The 21,566-nt window shown below is 38.8% G+C and overlaps 1 protein-coding gene across 4 annotated transcripts in view; it reads right to left on the bottom strand.

The window, feature by feature from the left end:
• Positions 1–12,153, bottom strand: part of CDH10 (cadherin 10) — a 146,343-nt gene extending 134,190 nt beyond the window's left edge. For all 4 annotated transcript variants that reach the window (XM_073332273.1, XM_073332274.1, XM_073332275.1 and 1 more), the window contains exon 1: positions 11,881–12,153. The gene's annotated coding sequence lies outside the window, so the exon portion shown is untranslated. The remainder of the gene's footprint in view (positions 1–11,880) is intronic.
• Positions 12,154–21,566: the final 9,413 nt, after the last annotated feature.

Here is a 21,566-nt window from a genome sequence, read left to right as displayed (position 1 = left end):
AGTTCAATTCAATAAAATGCTTTAGAGCATGAAGTCAAAGAAACATCGTATTGCTTTACATGTCAGAGAGAGGACAAGAAAGGAGAAAGGTTTTCCCAATGGCAATCAAAACTTCAGCATCAACAGCAAGGAAAAGATGGGTGCCAATCTCTTGGTCAGGGAGAGGAACCCACCTCAGGATTTCAATGGCAGAAACACCCATCCCCCACATAAAAGTATCATTTTCTAATCATTTAAACATAGTGATGTAACCCATGTCAATATCCTCCTTTTGCTGGAGACAGATATGAGGTCTGTTTCAGCCCAAAGGCTGTAGTAACTCCCCTCGCAGGAAAAAGAGATGTGTGTCAAGAACAATGTTCCCTCTAATTTTTGACAAGCCATGTGCGCAAAAAACATCTTCTGTGCAAATTTTTGTGTGCACGGTGTTTTGCCATGTGTACGGGGTTTACGATCTGTGTGCGAACAGCTTAGAGGGAACAGTGGTCAGGAATATGAAGTACTTTTTTTTTTCTTTTGGTGGGGAGTGGAAAGCAGTAAAAGGTTAAGGAATCTTCCACTCACTCTTTACATAGCTCTTTAATTTCTTCAGATACAATAAGTGCAATTAATTACTTCCCACCCTGATGCACAGGGCTGACCTCTTATGGACATGGCTCCAAAATTTAAGTAGTTGATCCAAGTGAAACCTACTATGATACTGTTGCACATATAGTAGTTACAAGGACAACACAGGTAAATACCAAAAATTAAATGGTTCATGAAATCATTACATACGTTGAATATTATTACTGATATTTATGTATTTGAGATACTTTTCAGATAATTTATTTAAAATAGAATAGAATATTTTAAATAAATTGATGTCTGAAAGGAGAATGTTTTTTTTGTTTCATGAATTAAGAATTTAATTGATGTAGTAAGAAGTGCTACATACAATTTACTCAGTGTTGATGTGTCTTATGAGTCACAGGGCCAAATTCTGCCTTCACATACTCCACAGGCAGCCACATTTATTTTAGATCAGAGTACAACAGGATTTCCAATAAAATGAATGCTGCTGGTGATATAGAAATATGATGCCATGGTCTCTCACATTTGATGGTACTGACTCTAGATTCTACTGAGTGCTGAGAAGGATAAACATTGTTCACTATACATGTGATTATAATTCACCACCATAGTTACAAATGGTAATTAGGTCCCAGTTCTGTAATTAAAATTCCGAGGCTAGCTGAGTGGGTGCATGTGATTCTCTTTGCAGGAATGAGGCTTTAATGATACATAAATCAAAACTTGGGGGGGGCACCTTTAAAGTAGCACTGATTTGTGCAAAAGATTTTATAATTAAACAATTTGAAATAAATAGTATAGTACTAAATAAAGGGTATTTACATATTTCATTACAATTTTACATGTGAAAGGATAGATTAAATATTTACATTTTCTGACCATTTTAATAATATGATAGTTATTTACATTATTTTGACTTTTGTAATCTCTCCTTGTTTTGCATGTCTTGTGCATGTCCTGGTTTATGCTTTTCAGTTACTACCTTTAAAATTGATGGACTATTCTAGTGCAGATTTAGGACATTTGCTGATACTAAAATGATTAATAATTATTTCCAGTAGTTTGGGGACATTTATTTATTAAACACCATTTTTAAAGGAGTCCTTTTAAGGGTTGAATCCTTCTCATTTAACTCACCCCTGTAAGTCTCAGTTCAGCAGAAGTACTTAAGCATGTGCTTAAGTGCCACTGAGGTTTAAGTAATTTACTTAAAAAAAAATAGACTGCCAAATTAGGGCTGTAATTCTTCCAACGTACAATGAGGACTTCTTACATGAGTAAAGTGAATAGGATTCACAAAAGTATAAAGATGGGTCCTAGTTGTAAAATTCAGATCCAAACTTCCAGATACAGGACCTTGCTTTAGGTTCATTGCTGAAACTGTGGTTACTTGTAAAAATATATATAATAAATTTTAGGAACATAGGACTGGAAGGAACTTTTAGGTTATCAAATACAATTTCCCGCCATTGCTGGCGATTCCATCATATAATCCTATTCCTGAATTTAACAAATTTCATTTGAAGACTAGTTAGGTTTTTTTTGCCCTTATTACCCCCATTGGAAGGCTGTTGCAGAATCTCATACCTTTGATACTTAAAAACCATCAAAAAAAACCTTGATGACTGCAGGCAGCCATCCTTGATTTAATGTTTAAATGAATCAATAGCATCCTCAATCTTAATCTAAATGTGGGGATTAAAAAGGGAAAGGGGAGGGAGAAGATAGAGAGCAAGAGCATGCACAGCTGCATGCCCTAAATGCAGTATTGCAGGACAGGGCCAGCTGTCATGAAGTAATTTCTCAGCCTAATATGGGCCAGCTGCTGTATTTGTGATTCATTCAAGATACCCTTTGAAGATAGCAGGAGTTTGGACTGTGAGGGAAACCAGGAATAATCTCTAAAAGAGGCAGGTGCTCTGGGAAGTTGAGGTGACTGTACTACGAAGAAGCAGCACCTCCTCCTGGGGCATGTAGGAGTCAGACAACAAATTGGCTGGAAAAGACCTCTTTTTATCAGAAAATTACTTGCTGCACATAGCCTTTATGAGCTCAGTGTAAAACCTTAAGAGACTTGGGGAGTTGTTTTGACGAGGTCCCCAAAATCCCCCTCCTTCAGGCCTAAGATGGCCTTGGAGACCATAAGGTATTGGCCCTGAACTGGACCATGGCTCACTTGTCACCGGTGCTTGCTCGTAGTAAAAGTTGCACATTTCATCTGTAGTTTGCATGGTTAACATGAGTTGTCTTATTATTTTTTAGGTGACAATGTGCAGTTTTTCAAAAATGTATATACTTCTGATATGACAAATTTCGCCTCTATTTTATGTTTCTTCCTTAGTGGAACAAACATTACTATTAGACTTACTCCAATCTTCCTAAATCTGGTTTGGACACCATTCCACAAACTTCACCAATGATCCAATTCATGCAAAAATTGCAGGTTGTACATGCATGCAATAGTTTGTGCACATCTAAAATTCTGTGTTTGCACAAGCACAAATTCCCACCACCATGATTTATTGCAAATTTGTAGACCTGAGAATTTTCAGGATACCTATGTTAAAATAGTTTCAAATCATTATTGAATCTGACCTGTGACCAAAGACTGATCACAAAAAGGAGCAAATCCACCCACTTAAGCGATTCTGGGGAAAGCCTCATAATTCTAAGCCAACTTCACATGAATTGTGAAGAATTCTAGAAAGTGCATGAATTGCTTGTAGGCCTCTATATAGGAACAGTACAAATCTCAGTATGATGACAAAATAAATTAGCTTACAAATAAATTTACACTGAGAGATTCTTACAGGAGACCAAACCTTGAAAGAGAAATTAAATTCAACTTGGAAAACAATGAAAACAAACATATTTCAGGGAAATAATAAGAAATATTGATACTTAATGGAAGGGAGAAACTGGGGAAGCTGTAATGTGGCAGTAAAAATAGCAAATGGCATTTTGCTCCTCATGCAAATGTATCCTGTCACAAAGCAGGGAAGTAAGAATTCCCTCTCTAGAAGTCTGATCCAAAGCCCACTGAAGTCAGTGGGAGACTTCAATGGGAATTGGATTAGACTCTTATCCCATCATACTTTAGAACAATCTTGCCCTGAAAGTGAGATTGACAAGTATTGGATGATCTAACAAACTTTTTCCACTTGAAGTTTCTATGGGCCATGATAATAATCCTAAATCATTTGGGATTTAGGCCTAAACTAATTGGGCCTATTTACCAACACAGTGTAGGTCTGTGTTCAGAAATAACACACTGTGGAGCTGATTTTCAATCAAAGTCAATAGGGCCTCAGCATCCCTCAAAATCATTGTCTACATTCTCAGTGCAATGGCACAAGATCACTAATATCAGTGTGAACAGTCTGTACAGTATTAATTGTGATGCTTTAAAACAATTTAAAAACTATTTGCTATATTTAACTTCCAAGACATTACCTATTGCCATGTCCTCTACTTCACTGCATCTTGGATAAAAACCTCAGATGTTTTTGTCAAAGGTAAAGCTTACAAAGCAGTACTTTGGTTGCAGTTGGAATGTTTTCAATAATAGATATTATTTTAAGATGCCCACAAAAGCTACTCTAATATTTTGTCTGAAGGTTGTGATGCCATTAAAGTTAACAGAAAATTTGCACCCTTAGTGGGTGTGTCTATACTGCCGCTGGTTGTGAGGTTAGATAGATCGGTGCTAGCAGGGCTCAAGCCGATGACCTAAAAATAGTAATGTGGATATTGCGACTCGAGCTGTGAGATGAAGGGGTCAGGTGGGTTTGAGAACCTAAACTTCAGCCTGAGCCACAACGTACACACAGCTATTGCTCGTGAACCAGCTCAAGTTCTGTTAGCACACACCTGTCTACCTGGGCTGGGAGGCTTGCTCCAAGCTGCAGTAGAGATGTACCCACCTTGCAGGGTCCTAAAGCCCAGGCTACAGCCCGAGCCTGAATTTCTATACTGCAATTAAACAGCCCCTTAGCAAGATCAGGTCAGCCCTGGATGTCTAACAGCATTATAGAAATACCCAATGGTACTAATTTCAGAAAGCATATAATTTACTTGCCTGAGTCTGCCTTTTCCATTAATTTAATACTTTGAGAGACATGGACAGCAAATTGATAAAGCTGCTGTTTCTTTGATGAAGCTGATGGGCCCTTGAGTCTTTTAATAGTGATTATTAATTGGCAAAATAAATATATCTGGAAATGATTTCCTATACTATTCAATGTTTATGACCAATAGTTTCCTCGTTAGAAAGCTTATAACCCTCTCCCCACCTTGAATATTTTCAGCCACTCCTTTTTCACAACACAACAATTCATTTTTCCCTGTCCACTTTGCCATATCCATTTTCAATAAAGGGATTATTACCCCCTTTTAATTGTTTGTATCTCCAAAGCTACGCCATCACTTATACACATGGCTCCTTTGCTTTCACTGGAAGTGAAAGCTAGTCCTAGATGTGTCATAGCTTTAAAGGTGGACACGTGTTTCTTGCAACAACCAGTGAAAGAATGCACATTACTCATGTGTTGCATAAGAATATAAGAACATAAGAATGGCCATACTGGGTCAGACCAAAGGTCCATCCAGCCAGCATCCTGTCTACCGACAGTGGCCAATGCCACGTGCCCCAGAGGGAGTGAACCTAACAGGTAATAATCAAGTGATCTCTCTCCTGCCATCCATCTCCACCCTCTGACAAACAGAAGCTAGGGAAACTATTCCTTACCCATCCTGGCTAATAGCCATTAATAGACTTAACCTCCATGAATTTACCCAGTTCTCTTTTAAACCATGTTATAGTCCTAGCCTTCACAACCTCCTCAGGCAAGGAGTTCCACAGGTTGACTGGGCGCTGAGTGAAGAAGAACTTCCTTTTATTTGTTTTAAACCTGCTACCCATTAATTTCATTTGGTGACCCCCTAGTTCTTATATTATGGGAACAAGTAAATAACTTTTCTTTGTTCACTTTTTCCACACTACTCATGATTTTATATACTACTATCATATCCCCCCTTAGTCTCCTCTTTTCCAAGCTGAAATATCCTAGCCTCTTTAATCTCTCCTCATATGGGTCCTCAAACCCCTAATCATTTTATTTGCCCTTTTCTGAACTTTTTCTAATGTCAGTATATCTTTTTTGAGATGAGGGGACCACATCTGCATGCAGTATTCAAGATATGGGCGTACCATGGATTTATATAAGGGCAATAAGATATTCTCCATCTTATTCTATATCCTTTTTTTAATGATTCCTAACATCCCGTTTGCTTTTTTGACTGCCGCTGCACACTGCGTGGGCATCTTCAGAGAACTAGCCACAATGACTCCAAGATATTTCTCCTGATTAGTTGTAGCTAAATTAGCCCCCATCATATTGTATGTATAGTTGGGGTTATTTTTTCCAATGTGCATTACTTTACATTTATCCACATTAAATTTCATTTGCTATTTTGTTGCCTAATCACTTAATTTTGTGAGATATTTTTTGAAGCTCTTCATAGTCTTCTTTGGGCTTAACTATCTTGAGCAGTTTAGTATCATCTGCAAACTTTGCCACCTCACTGTTTGTCCCTTTCTCCAGATCATTTATTAGTAAGTTGAATAGGATTGGTCCTAGGACTGAGCCTTGGGTAACACCACTAGTTACCCCTCTCCACTCCGAAAATTTACCATTTATTCCTACCCTTTGTTCCCTGTCTTTTAACCAGTTCTCAATCCATGAAAGGATCTTCCCTCTTATCCCATGACAACTTAATTTACATAAGAGCCTTTGGTGAGGGACCTTGTCAAAGACTTTCTGGAAATCTAAGTATACTACGTCCACTGGATCCCCCTTGTCCACATGTTTGTTGACCCCCCCTCAAAGAGCTCCAAAAGATTAGTAAGACATGAGCTCCCTTTACAGAAACCATGGTGACTTTTGCGCAACAATTTATGTTCTATGTGTCTGACAATTTTATTCTTTACTATTGCTTCAACTAATTTGCCCAGTACTTACCTGAGACTTACCAGTCTGTGATTGCCAGGATCACCTCTAGAGCCCTTCTTAAATATTGGTGTTACATTAGCTATCTTCCAGTCATTGGGTACAGTAGCTGATTTAAAGGACAGGTTACAAACCATAGTTAATAGTTTCTTAGACACAAACACATTATTTGTTTTATTTATGTTCAGCACTAGGATTATGTCGAAATTCTTCAAATGTTCAGTTCATTCTGTTAAATAAACCTATTACATATACGTTACTAATGCTTACCCTGACACATGAGGGTATGATATTTATTTTTTACGTATTTTACATTGTTAATTTGAAAAAAGCAAACCTCCATATTACACGTTGTATTTCAAGCTCTTTGTTCATAAGTGTAGTGAACTGCATTGATATCTACCCCTTACTCCTTAAAACTGGGTGCTATAACATCTGCAGAGCTCACAAGGATTGCATTCATTTTAATTGCATGATTTTATCATGCTAAATGAAGGTATGTCATGTTTTTATGCGGTAATGCAAAGCACTGAGACTGGATTTATTGCATTAGCCTATCAGTAACGTGGCAGATGATGGAATACCAGTGATACAATCATAAGATTTACAAAAAACATAATTACATATAGGGTAATATAAAATTGCACATGGGAAAATATTTCAAACAAAGATTTCTGCTGTTGTTAAAAAATACAGAAGGGAACTTCTTTGGCTTTTGAACACCAGCAGAACTCTGCAAATGTCTGGACATTTCATTTCCTACTAGATATTCTTTCTGAACCATTACCTTTTAAAAATCCAAAAACAAAATATGATTTTATATCCTTTATTTGAAAATTAAATATGATTTAAAGTTGGTTTTGACTTATGTGTAAGAGTTGCCATAATAAAAGAGTAACAAAGAGATAAGTATTGTGTCATTAAATGAATTAAATAATATTGTCCCTACACTCTCACATAATTAAAACAGACACCTGCTATGTTACCTGAGAGTATATCTAGTTAAACTTCCTAAAATTCTGTATTCCCCCAGTGCAGCCATTGGTACCAAGATAGCATTACATACTGGCAGCTGGAAGACTAAGGTTTGAGTTCAGAAGCAGATCCCAAATCATATGACCTATTGATAGTGCAACCTATAGAATGTTTCAGAGTTACTTCTAGTGCTGTTTATGCCTCTTGCAGCACATACTTCCTTCTTATCAACAGAATGACACAGTCATCTTTTTCATACTAGTTTCTGGAGGCAAAACGCAGGGAAGGAATGGAGATCTAATGTGAATTAAGAGATAAAGAAAATATAGTATCCTATTCATTGTAATGTAATCTCTTTAGAACATATAAAGTTTCTTCCCTCCTTCCACGTGGAGTAATCAGCTTTGATGTTAAATAGTCAAGAAGGCTAAAGAAATACAGAAATACTGGCTACCATATTTCTGGCAGACCATCCACATGGTAAAAGATAGACTGGTAAGCTAATAAAGAGGATTCATGAGCTCAGTGGCCTTCTGGTATGGATCGTATTCTGGCTCCCCTCAACTCCACGCAAAAGCAAAGGCAGTGCTTGGGTCTCGTTTACTTTCTACTGTGTTAGTGTGGCCCAGTGGATGCAAAGCATGCTCAACTCCCAAGGGACAAGGATTACTTTCTATTGCTTGACTGCTATAACCAACACAGTAGCAGAGTGGGTTTCAATCTCCACCCCCACCCACTGACTGCAAGGAAGTCGTCATTCAAAGGACTTGAGAGTGAGGAGGATGTAAATCTACATGGACAGAAACAAATACACACACATCCCCCCCACACACACACCCCAGAGGGATTTTTCTAGGGCAACAGAGAAAGATCAAGAGAATACCTATTCCAAGGGGGGGAAATTAAACAGAAAGCAAAGTTTTATCAAAAATCTGGAAAAAAACATTTGTATACATGAAATGTCATATAAATATGATCTTTATAGGTGGAAATATTAAAGGGGAGTTAATTAATCTTATGAAAGGCAGCATGGGAAGTCAGAGGGTGAGCCACTAATATAGTGCTTGGGTCTCGTTTAGTCAATATTGATGAATAGTCCATATTGAAGGGTGCAGGGTGCAGGTTTTTCTTAAGGGACCTTTTATACACAGTTTAAAAAGTGTTCGCTGTACTGCATTCAGAGTCTCTCTTTTCTATTTTAATAACTATACACAATCATACATAATTCAGTGAAGATTAAAAATGCTTATTCAATTTTGCCATTGCTTAAATATCCATGATATTAACAACAAAGTCATCTTTCATGTTTTTTTACTTTGGGGTACCCAAACAGTCTGTTTGAGAGTAATTAAAAATAAACCAAGACTCCTTCACTCTCTCTTATTTTAGATATTCAGCCTGTATTACGAATGATACATTAATTAACATCTCTGCATCAATTCTGTTACATATAGTAATTCATAAAAGAGAGCAATGCATATATTGCTCAGTGCAGCCAGTGATAAGACATTCCCAAAATGTCTCTCAAGCCCCTCTTTACTACTGTATCTACTTACTGACTTTCTATCTTTCCTTCCATTTCTGTCTATCATCCTAAATTATGGAGCTAACTGACAATACCAACACATCATTAATATGTCTGAACATCGACATATTATGAAGTCTAATTAGGAAGCCTGAGACCTTGCAACACTTTAGCTAATAATGAATCAATGAAAATTAAGATTTAATATTAAGTTAGAAACCCCACCTCTTTTTTGCTGCCAATCCAGAAATACTTCACTCTTACCCTTACCCTATGCACTAAATGTTGCAACCTAGTGGCATGATAAGGTATGCAATAGGGAAATTCTTAGAGGATATTACCTGCCACCTGGTTGTAAATCTGATTAACAGACATAGAAAATAAGTCATTTGCATGGAAATCACCCAGCTCACACACACACTTTCAGTCATTTGTTTCCTTGGGAAATCATGTTGAGATGAGGAAATGACTTTGAGGACCCAAGGTGGGTATCATTTTCAAATTAACCTTTTCTGTCTTTTACATTGAGTTACTTAACAAGAATGATGGGAAAATATGTAACTGTTTCAACATAAGCTGTTTTGTACTGTCATTCTCTAAGTGTTTTAATAGGAAACCAGTAAAGTTTTTTTTTTTTTAAACTAAGCTCATATTTGGACCATGACTGTAACCACAATATTAGATTCTACTAAAACTGTATGGTATTATTTTCATCACTTTGCACTTTCATAAGGGAGCCTTAGTCCACTGAGAACATTCATATATATAAAATTTTACTATAGACGTACACATCAACTCCAAAGCAAAATCCACAATACTGCTCACCAATGCTGTAAACAACAGTTGTCTAAGTATCTATATACTGACATATAAATATCTATACCTACAGATATATGCCCTTGATGTTTCCCTTTGCCACTTAAAGTTACAAAATAGTAAAGAGATAGTATTACAAATATAAAAGAAGGGTAAAGGAAGCAGTAAGATCTGTTTACCTATGCCACATATAGCTACAAAATCAAACATAGCATTACAAAAATAAAACTAGCATGAAGTGTATGCTATGATCTATTTTACCATTAACATTCTATCACACAAAATTAAGTTCAAAGATACAAACTCGCCCTGACACTCAAAACCACAGAAAACATTGATTTAAGATGGGAATAAATTATTATATAAACCTGCTCCACAAATGAGCTTGTCAGCTACATTGGTATTCACCAGAATGGGTTTGAATTTGAGGAGTTCCCAAGGCACATAGAAGATTACCATCTTATGATCCAAGAAGTATTTATCTCCCTGTGGAAGCCACATTGACTCTATATAGAGCTACTTTTTCTGCTCTGGAAAAAATAACTTATCTTTCCAACTTCCCTCTTCCTACCCATATCCCACACTTAATTCTCTCATTGCTTTCTTTAAAGCAATTAATATTATATTCAAATAATATGTGATTAGCGTAAAAGTTCCCATCACCTGAATTTCTCAAGAACACTAGCACGAAAGTGAAAATATTCCTAGCAAATGGAATATTTAACAAGGGGCTTTGAGACTCAGAAATATTTTCCAAGTAAAAAAACTGGCAATAGTAACATGTAAATATAAAGCCTACCGTCACCATAAAAAGCAAGCAGAACATTCTTTACAGAGCTGCTTCTTCTCTCTCTCTCTCTCTCACACACACAGAGGACAAAATAATGTATCTCAAAACACCTTACAAGTAACGGATGTGCAGTTTTGGATAACAGAGAGGCTTTTACTGGAATGAGAGATGAAGATTATAGGAAATAGCTCCATTTGTGTGGAAACAACAAAGATGATAGGTCAGTTTTAAAATGCTGGTTGCTGTTTGTCACTGATTGCATGTGCAGATTAATTCTCTTATGCTAAAGGTCTGCTAGTTTTTTTCTGATTGCAACTAGTATGTACAGTATTAGCCTACTGCAAATATCTAGTGCAGCTTACAACGCCATCAACAGTTACTTCTTGGGAATATGGATTTGGACTTGCAATGTGCTGCATGAATTTAACACATAAAATATGGATTTCTTTGCAGCAGTGACAATAAAGGCTCACAACAACTGCTGACTACATATATTTTCTCTTTCTTCTCTCTCCCTTTTTTCTTTGATTTTTTACCTTCTAACCACAATATGAAATGTTTGTATAGGAGAAGTGTGTGCACTTTTCCCTCTGTACATGTCCAGATACACACACACACGCACGCAAAGTATTGCCTCTGTCTACCTTGCCATCAGTCTCAACACAGAGACTTGCTTTCTGAAGAAGTATTTGCTTTAAGTGTTTGGATTCAATTCAATCAAAAGTCAAGTACAATAGTGCAATATCAGAGAAAGCTGTAATAGACTTACAATCAGGATGCAGTCAGTGTGGGCACGTATGTGTATGTTGCATGCTATGCTCGTGATAATTAGAATATGAAACACTATGTTTTTGAAGTCCAAATAGTATTCCTCCACTGAATTTACAGTAATCAAATACAAATTAAAACTGTGCTGCTTAGAACCTAGCTTGGTTACTGGGGGAAGGAAAAAAAAAAAAAAGCTTTGCAAAATGCAGTTCGATCCTGAATATGTATAAAGGCAGTTCACTTTGAATACAGTATACACACATTTGTCTCGATTTCATGTATGTGTCATATTTATCAAAGTGCCTTTGTAATGTATAAAAGTTGTATACAATAGAATAATTCTATGGATTACATTAAATACAGTGCTGCTGATAGTTCAAGAAAATAAAACCACCAAAGGAAATACAATTATGAAAGGCTCCTACCTTTTATTCTGCTTCTGAGCAAGTGTAGTAGTGTCCAACCCAAGCAACGCTGGAGAATTTGCTACTATCTTCCCTTTTTTGTTTGTTTTCTGCTGTTATTTTCTAAGACTGATCCTACTTGAATCTAACTCAGCTTCTTCTTCCAGCATCACTTAACTCTGGACATGCTTAGGGGGGAGCTCTCTCACTGACTGGCTTTCATTCAAAGCTCCTGATTAAGAAAATAATAATAATAAAAAATCACTCCCTCACAGAGAGGGAGGGAGAGAGAGAGAGAGGTTCTTCTGATTGAACCACAGCACTTGCCATGGGAAGGTTAGAGACTGGGAAAGCACAGGCTTTCCCAAGCACACAGTGATTTGCAAGTGAATGCAGTGGGAGGTACAGAGAAAGGAAAGCTTTTTTGCTGAAGCTTCCCCCTCCCCCTCCTGATAGAAGGCTCTCTGTGTCTGAAGTCCAAGGTAATTAGCCTAATCTACTCTTTTTGCAGTGATAAACAGTAAACACGTGACCACTTCTTGTAAGCATTCTTTCTTAATTAGATATATTTACTTTTCCTTTATCATCAGTGATCCTGCAGTATTCACAGTGGCAAGCCACTGAATAGTAACTAAATATATAAACAAGATACCAAGTTAAATTACAACTAGGTCTGAGATGCAACCAGAGAGTTATTAATTGTTATTGTTTTCACTGAACTGCCTACCCCATTGGTTAAAAAAGAAAACAAAACAAATCTGTTTCTGCTCCATCAGTGTTATAATGTGTACAAAACTGTGCAGGTTTACATTATGTAAGATACCAAAATGTTTCTAAACCTCATCTGAGAAGATGGTACAGAGCTGCTATTCATTCTCCCCAACCTTATATTTTCTTCAAGTTGATATTTGCATCACTTGTGTTTAGCATATTGTTATTTGGCTCACAACAGTGTAGCTTCTCATTTTGCTGCTGTAATCCTTTTCACAGCTTTAATCTGTAACAGTTGATATTTCCTAATACAACAAATTGGACTCAGCACAATCCCTCCTTCGATCATATTAATCCCAATCCTTTCTCTGTGTCATAGTAGAGGATTGTGTAACATTGGCTAGGAGAGATACAGCAAATATCCACCTAAGATTACGTCAGTGGATGTCAGTATTGCTCCATCCAAACAGTGCCTAGAGGGAATTTTTCTGGTTGTAAAAAAGGCATAAACCCTTCCCCAAAAGTTAAGATGTATCAGATATAGGATGCAGCACAATGTGAGAGAGAGAGACCGATAATATCAACAAAGATGTACTAGCAGTGAATTGTATTACACTACAGAGTAGTCTCTTCATAGAAAGCAATACAAGCCTCATTGCTTAAGTCAGCAGGTCTTAAAATGTGAGCCATGGACCAGGGCAGGTCTGCAGAGCGGTTGACGGTGGTCCATGAGTGCTGACAGGCCACATTGTGTTCTCTCTTTCCCATTTCCAGCTGCTGAATTGCATTAAAAAAGGCATCAAGAACTAAAGTACGTACTTTCTCTTTTCCATGTAAGCAATTGCTACAGTTGCCAAACGGATATAATGGGATCACTTAAGGGAGAGGAGGTGATCTGTGCAGTCACCAACGGGAGGGGAAACAGTCCATTGATGTGGCCCATGAAATGCATAGAGTTTGAGAATTCCTGTCCTAAGTTCAATCACAAGTAAAATAGTAAAATTTATTGACATGAAGGAATAAAACAATGTGACACAGAAACTCTCTCTCTCTCTCTCTTTCCAGGATATAACACAATGCATAACATTTTAAAATCAGTTTCTTTATATTTGCTTTCTTTCTTTTCCCAAAGCTAGCTCAATATGACAAATAATGATCTTGCTTCTGTTTCTGCTTTACATAGAATTTGATTCTCAGTCATTCACTCTTTCTCAAAGAGTGACTAGAGTATGGAATTAATAAATCTGATTTCCTTATTCTCTCCAACATGGGGAGAGCGGTCCACACTTCACAACAATCTGTCTTGCAACAATTCTGTGACATCTTTACTGACTTCCAGTATTCATATGAGACAAGAAATATAAAATTCCCTTTTGTTTGATGGTTTCTGCCCCAGACTGAGTTGAATGTGGTGTTTACAATTGCCTTTTCCAGCTGGACCGTCTGTGCTTCTGCTTCCTAAAAGCAACGTGTCCAGGGGTGGCCCCTGTAATACCAAGCTGAACAGCCTCTTAAAGTGACAGCTACATTGCAGGGAGTTATAACAATTTTTTTTAAATATTTTGCTATGAAATAGCTTTGGAAACCTGAATAGCTGTTCTGATTATGGTCCGACAGATTCTTATGTTACAAATTGTTGATAGTAATTTTTCCTCTTATTTTTACATTTTGTCTTTGTAAGGAGGTGAGGAGGGAAGGAGATATGACAAGAAGCATAATGTGAGGGGAGAACAGGCTCTTGTTGGGCAAAGGGACTGGAAAAGGAGTCAGGGGGACACACATCAGGTGAGAAGCTGGGCACCATTGGGTATAGGGAACATGGGGGTTAGTGAAACTTGAAGCCAGGTTGGGGGGGGAGAGACACATCAGATGAAGAGATGGGGACGGAAGAGTCTAGCTGAGCAAAAAACCTGGGACTGGGATGAGAGGCTTGAAGTGTGGAGGCTGGACAGATGAGAACAAGACTGGGATGAGGAACCAGACATGAGGAAGAGACAGGACTGGAATTATGTCAAGTGGGAGCAGAGTGAGCAGAAAGGGTGATGCTTGTGGAGAATGAGCAGAAAAGTCTGTGCCCACTAGACCATCTTCCCCTTTCAGAGTGTGGAATGGAATAAAGATTAGATTCCTGAGTCACACCCTTCCTCTCCTGTCAGCAAATATCTATGATACTCACTTGCAAAGTGATGATCCTCCTCTAGTGCTGGTCCATGTAGAGGACAACAGCCTCCTAACTCCATCAGTTAGTCTGTTATCTCATATGGAACAAGTCTTTGCAGTGTATCTAAAAGTTCCAACCCAGCTGATGAACCAAATGTGTGTGTATGAGATGTCACATGATGGAAAATGTCTGTTTTATCAGATTGCTTCTTAAAAACCTAGACAATGACACACCAAACACTGATTTAAAAGAACATTCAGGTTGCAAAGTTAAGCTCTGAAAAATTAGGAAATGGCAAAATTAAGGTGACCTGTGCTACTTTAACTCAGTTCCCTCGTGTTTATAATTATGATATAATCGTTAATTACATGATCACATACTGTTTTTTTCCCCAAAGGAACCCTGCCTCAGTCAGTGCAGTGTGGACCTTCTCTAAGGATGAATCAGGGTTGTTTAATGAAGGAAACTGGTTGTCTATGGGACACCTGCCTCATTCATTACAGAAAAAGAAAGGATAGTCTCACAGTTAAGGCAGTTGGATAGAATTGTATTCTATCCTTGCCTCTTCCACAGTGTAATATTAGGCAAGTCACTCAACCCAAACTTTTTACACATGGTCACTAATTGTTTGTTGTTCATTTTCTACGGTCTGACTTGAAGTGCTGAGAACTCACAGCTGCAACTCAAGTCAATGTGAGCTGTGCTTTGAATTTCTACAGTGCTAAAGAATTCTAAGTATTCTCAAAATCAGGTCTTCATTCTCTCAATTTAGGTTCTCAAAACAAATGGATACTTCTGATCTTAAGCTCATTCTGCCTCACTTTCCCATCTCTAAAATGGGATAATATCAGCCCCTCACCTCACAGGAAGTTATGAAAATAAATTCATTAATATTTGTGCAGAACTAGGATAATATAGTGATGAGCCCATCAGGAAATTAATAACTATCTTCAGAGCAGGGTTTGAATAGTGTGCAGCATCTTTCAGAATACATGCAGTGGGAGTGCCATAAACATAAAGGGAAGGGTAACCACCTTTCTATATACAGAATTATAAAATCCCTCCTGGCCAGAGGCAAAACCCTTTCACCTGTAAAGGGTTAAGAAGCTAAGATAACCTCGCTGGCACCTGACCAAAATGACCAATGAGGAGATGAGACACTTTCAAAGCTGGATGGGGGAGAACAAAGGGTCTGTCTGGGTGTGTGATGCTTTTGCTGGGAACAGAACAGGAATGGAGTATTAGAACTTGTTAGTAAGTAATCTAGCTAGAAATGCGTTAGATTTCCTTTTGTTTAAACGGCTGGTAAATAAGCTCTGCTGAATGGAATGTATATTCCTGTTTTTGTGTCTTTTTGTAACTTAAGGTTTTGCCTAGAGGGATTCTCTATGTTTTGAATCTGATTACCATCCTGATTTTACAGAGGTGATCCTTTTACTTTTTCTGTAATTAAAATTCTTCTTTTAAGCTCCTGATTGCTTTTTCATTGTTCTTAAGATCCAAGGGTTTGGGTCTATGTTCACCTATGCAAATTAGTGAGGATTTTTATCAAGCCTTCCCCAGGAAAGGGGGTGTAGGGCTTGGAGGGATATTTTGGGGGGGGGGGAAATGTCTCCAAGTGGAGACGTTTCCATGTTCTTTTTTTAACATGCTTGGTGGTGGCAGCACAGGGTTCAAGGACAAGGCAAAAAGTTTGTACCTTGAGGAAGTTTTCAACCTAAGCTGGTAAGAATAAGCTTAGGGGGTCTTTTATGCAGGTCCCCACATCTGTACCCTAGAGTTCAGAGTGGGGAAGGAAACTTGACATGGTGGCAGAGCAGTGGGATAATTTTGAGATTTTTTTTTTAGATTATTTTGAAGCAAAACCACAATAGGATTTTAAAAGGACATTTTCTTTTTCCCTTTGGGCTGCTTAGAAGCAGGTTTTAAGCTGAAAGCAATTAGAGTTTTTCTGTCTCTGTCTGGGGGCCAGAGCAGCAAGCATAAAAAAGGGATTTGTCTTTTTTGAGCTGGAGTTTTCTCTACCTCAAGGCACAGTAGTTAACCTCCTGCAGGGAAATTCAGAAGTTTTTCACAGACTTGAAGGTTTGTTTTTTTTTTTTAGCTAAGAGCAACTAGAGGGTTTTTCTGTCTATTTACCTAGAGACAAAGGATGTTTCTGTAGGCTGAGAATAGCTATCAGAGAACATAGGTATCACATTAGAGCACAAAAATTTTACAAGCCAGTTTTTTGGGTTTTTTTAACTCTCAAGTATAAAGTTAGTTAAAAACAGAGAGGCTAAGATGACAGAACCCAAGGCATAAAAAGCCAAAGAGGCTGTCCACAGGAGAGAAATGGAGGCAAAAGATAAAGAATGGAATCATGCACTGGAGATGGAGAAAACAAAGGCTCAGCAGAATATGCCGGATAACCCTAACAATCCTTATTCAACAATCCACAAATAGGAGCCACTATGTCCACAGTATGATGAATCCAGTTATATTGCTGAATATTTTCTCACCTTTGAGAGGCTGCGCACACTCCATAAAATTCCTGAAGCTCACAAGATGATCACATTGGTCGCAAAATTGACTGGAAGAGCTCTGGAGATATTCAATAAGATGCCTATTGATGAGGCTTCTAACTATAATAAATTCAAGAATTTGGCTTTAAAGCAATTTCAAGATACACCTTAAATTTACAGAGTGAAATTTAGAGGCCTTAAGAGAAGACCTGGACTAAGTAATGTGGCTTATCTAAACCAGATAAAGGATCTGTTAGATAAATGAGTCCAAAAAAGGGGTGTAACTAACTTTGAAGGAATGTGTGATTTGATGGCTCAGGAGCAATTCCTGAATATGTGCAAGGAGGAAAGAAAACAGTGTTCATGGGATAAGAAAATGGACTCAGCAGAAAGTCTTGTTTCTTATGCTGATCGATATGAGCAGTCCCAGATCGCCAGAGAGGTGGGGCAAACCGGAACAAAGTGGGCAGAGGGAGGAGATAGAAAAAAAACCCTGGTCACAGTTGGAGCGGATACCAGAAGGGACAACCTCAGACCACACCCTACTACCGGGGGCATCCCAAGGCCCCAACTACACCCCAAGGAACACTCCAAACACCTTATCGTCCGGCCACACCATTCTCCAGCAATCCACCTGGCCCAGTGACCCATCAGCTGGACGATGTTTTAAATGCAATGAGACGGGGCATGTAAAGGCCAACTGCCCCAAGAACCCCAACAGATTACAGTTCATTGCACCGGAATCACACCAGAAGTCCTCAGGTCCAGATACCCTCAGAGCGGAGGGAAACTGTGAGTGTGGGCGGGAAGAAGGTCACCACATGGAGGGACACCGGAGCACAGGCGTCTGCTATCAATGCTTCCTTAGTGGACCCCAGCTTAATCAACCCAGAGGTCCAAGTGCCGATTCAACCCTTCAAGTCAAACTCTTTTGACTTGCCTACAGCCAAGTTGCCTGTCCAGTACAAGGGCTGGTCAGGAATGTGGACTTTTGCAGTCTATGATGATTATCCCATCCCCATGCTGTTGGGGGAAGTCTTGGTCATTTGTGTGAAGTCAGGCAAGAGGGTGGGAATGGTCACCCGCAGCCAGGCTAAGCAAGTTGTCACACCTAGCTCTGTTCCGGAAACTTCTACCAGGACCCGGTCAGAGGTGATGGAACAGGACCCCAGGCCAACGTCTGCAACAGCAGTAGTTGATCCAGTCACAGAGACCCAGACAAAGCCAGTTTCAGAACCGGAACCAACGGAACAATCGGCACCAGAACCATTGCCAGCACTAAATCCAGTACTTGAAACCCCAACACCAGTGGGTCCCACCGAACCTGCACTGGCAGCAGCAGAAAACCCTACACAAGAGACACAGCCGGAGCCTGAACCCCAACATAGTGCACCAGCAGAGAGCGGTTCACAGTCGTTGGAAACAGCCCCATCACCTGCCTCGCTTCCAGAGGGACCAAGCCCAGATCCACAATCCAATGAGGAACTGATTTCTCCAGCCTCAAGAAAACAGTTCCAGACCGAACAGGAAGCAGATGAAAGCCTCCAAAGAGCTTGGACGGTGGCAAGGAGCAACCAACCACCTCTCAGCTCTTTTAATCGACCCAGGTTTATTGTAGAACGAGGACTTTTATACAAGGAAACTCTTTCTGGTGGACACCAGGAAGACTGGCATCCTCAGAGACAGTTGGTAGTTCCTCCCTTTCGGGCTGCGGAATGCACTCGCCACCTTCCAAAGACTTGTAGATGGTCTCCTAGCAGGATTGGGAGACTATGCAGTCGCCTACCTTGATGATGTGGCCATATTTTCGGATTCCTGGGCAGAACACCTGGAACATCTACAAAAAGTCTTCAAGCGCATAAGGGAGGCAGGACTAACTGTTAAGGCTAAGAAGTGTCAAATAGGCCTAAACAGAGAGACTTACCTTGGACACCAGGTGGGTCAAGAAACTATCAACCCCCTACAGGCCAAAGTGGATGCTATCCAAAAGTGGTCTGTCCCAAAGTCAAAGAAACAGGTCCAATATTTCTTAGGCTTGGCCGGATATTACAGGCAATTTGTACCACAATACAGCCAAATTGCTGCCCCACCGACAGACCTAATCAAAAAGAAACAGCCAAATATAGTTCAGTGGATTGAAGAGTGTCAGAAGGCCTTTAACCAGCTTAAAGCGACACTCATGTCTGACCCTGTGCTAAGGGCTCCAGAGTTTGACAAACCGTTCCTAGTAACCACAGATGCGTCCAAGCATGTTGTGGGAACAGTTTTAATGCAGAAAGGACCTGATCAAGAATTCCACCCTGTAGTGTTTCTCAGCAAGAAGCTGTCTGAGAGGGAAAGCAACTTGTCAGTCAGTGAAAAAGAATGTTATGCCATTGTCTATGCTTTGGAAAAGCTACGTCCATACATTTGGGGACCGCGTTTCCACCTGCAAACCGACCATGCTGCGCTACAGTGGCTTCATACTGCCAGGGGAAATAACAAAAAACTTATTCGGTGGAGGTTAGCTCTCCAAGATTTTGATTTTGACATCCAACACATCTCAGGAGCTTCTAACAAAGTGGCTGATGCACTCTCCCGTGAAAGTTTCCCAGTATCTGGTTAAACACGCTCTGGTAACACCCTCTGGTTAAAATTGTCCTTGAGATGTGGAAATTATTGTTAATCTTTATACTCTTGGTAGTATACTTAGAGGTGCATGTTTCTCAGATCCATGAACTCAATACCCTATCTTAATCCATCCCTATGTGTCCTTTTCTCCTATAGTTAAAAACTCATAAGCCGCTTTCATGAAAAAGCAGAAATGTGTCTGCAAGGAATTCTGTATACCCTATTTCACCCATTGTCATTACTCCTGAATGTACAGTACAAGGTCTGCCATGCACAAATCTCTTCTCTTCATGTCCTTTTTTCCCTAGTCTTTACTGTTCTGATGCTATAAACAAATATGGGCATCATAAAGACTTGAAATTATCTATAGTTGCCTTGCAGACACTCTCTGCTATGCTATAAATGAAATGTGGGATTGAGATGCAATGCATTTATGTCTTTCTAGAAGACCATACATAAATAAAATGGAACAACCAGGCAGGATAGCAATAAACCAATTCTATTGTAAAAGTAGATTTGTCAAGAATTTCTGCAATGATTAAAAAAATGTTATTCACAAAACCTTATGGACAGATCATGACAGAGCATAAGCAACAGCCTGTCAAACCCCTGTCTTAATGGTAATATAATGGACAAGAGAAATGCAATAAATTAAAAGCAAATGCTTGATTAATATAGCTGCAACAGGACATGAGCCTGTTGATGGTATACCTTCCTTTTGATAGTTAGATGTTAAAAAAAGAGGACATTTATTTTAATGGCACTTAAGCTGCACTGAAATTGTTCTTCTCTCTGCACTGCTCAGACTATTTCTGGTGTTCATCACTATTCCACCACCACCCCCAGCCCGTCCCCCCTTGGACAACATGTTTATTGTTTTCTTGCTAATGTTGGCTTTAACATTTTTGTAAGTGATTATAGGAAGCAGACCAAATAGTAGATTTGCAGCTCCAATCTGCATTTGAAATAGGACAACCAATTCCTACAACCTGTTGTGTGATCCCCTTCTCACGTAAATAACTTATCCCCATTTTAGGTGTCAGTGTGGCATTTTTCATAGGTTGGATTTAATCAGAAGTGTGATTTAGCTGGAAGAGTTGTAAATTCTAGTGTAATGAACAAACAGTGCTGTGAATGTGTCTCTTCCTGAAGGGATGACAAGTGGTGTATTGCCATCCCATTGAACTTAAATAAGCATGTACATGCATATGCAATTGCAGAGCAATAACTAAATAAATGAGGGAGTCCAGCTACTTTGGTAAATTTAATCTGTGTTCTTCCAAATACATTTTTTATTTCTGCATTTGGCAAATATGATGGCTCATGTGATACAAGCAACAGCAAACTAGCTTCAGTTCAATTGCTCAGATTTGAGAGAGGCTGCATTTTTGCAGCAAAAGAAATAAAATTAAGCATACTTTTCAATCTAAATAATACCATGGATGACTTTTTCAGAGTTCAGGGAAGCACAAAGCAGAGAGGAAACCATGGTATTTTTCCCACCAGCAAAATTAAAAATTGGTGAAAATTAAATAGAGAACTGCTTCACTTTAAATTTGTTTACACAGTTGTATTTACACCATAAGGAGAAAAACTGAGTATGGATTGGACACATCTTGAATTCTTTATTGAGGCCTAGATTATATCCAGGTGTCCATGTGCAGAAAAAACATTACAAACATAGATCTCTTCCTTTCCAAATTGAAGAGATTATGAGGAGT

Source organism: Lepidochelys kempii, chromosome 2 (assembly GCF_965140265.1).
Source record: "Lepidochelys kempii isolate rLepKem1 chromosome 2, rLepKem1.hap2, whole genome shotgun sequence".
Lineage (NCBI taxonomy): Eukaryota > Metazoa > Chordata > Testudines > Cheloniidae > Lepidochelys > Lepidochelys kempii.
Note: the sequence above shows the minus strand (reverse complement) of the source record. Positions and strands in the feature narration are given on the sequence as shown.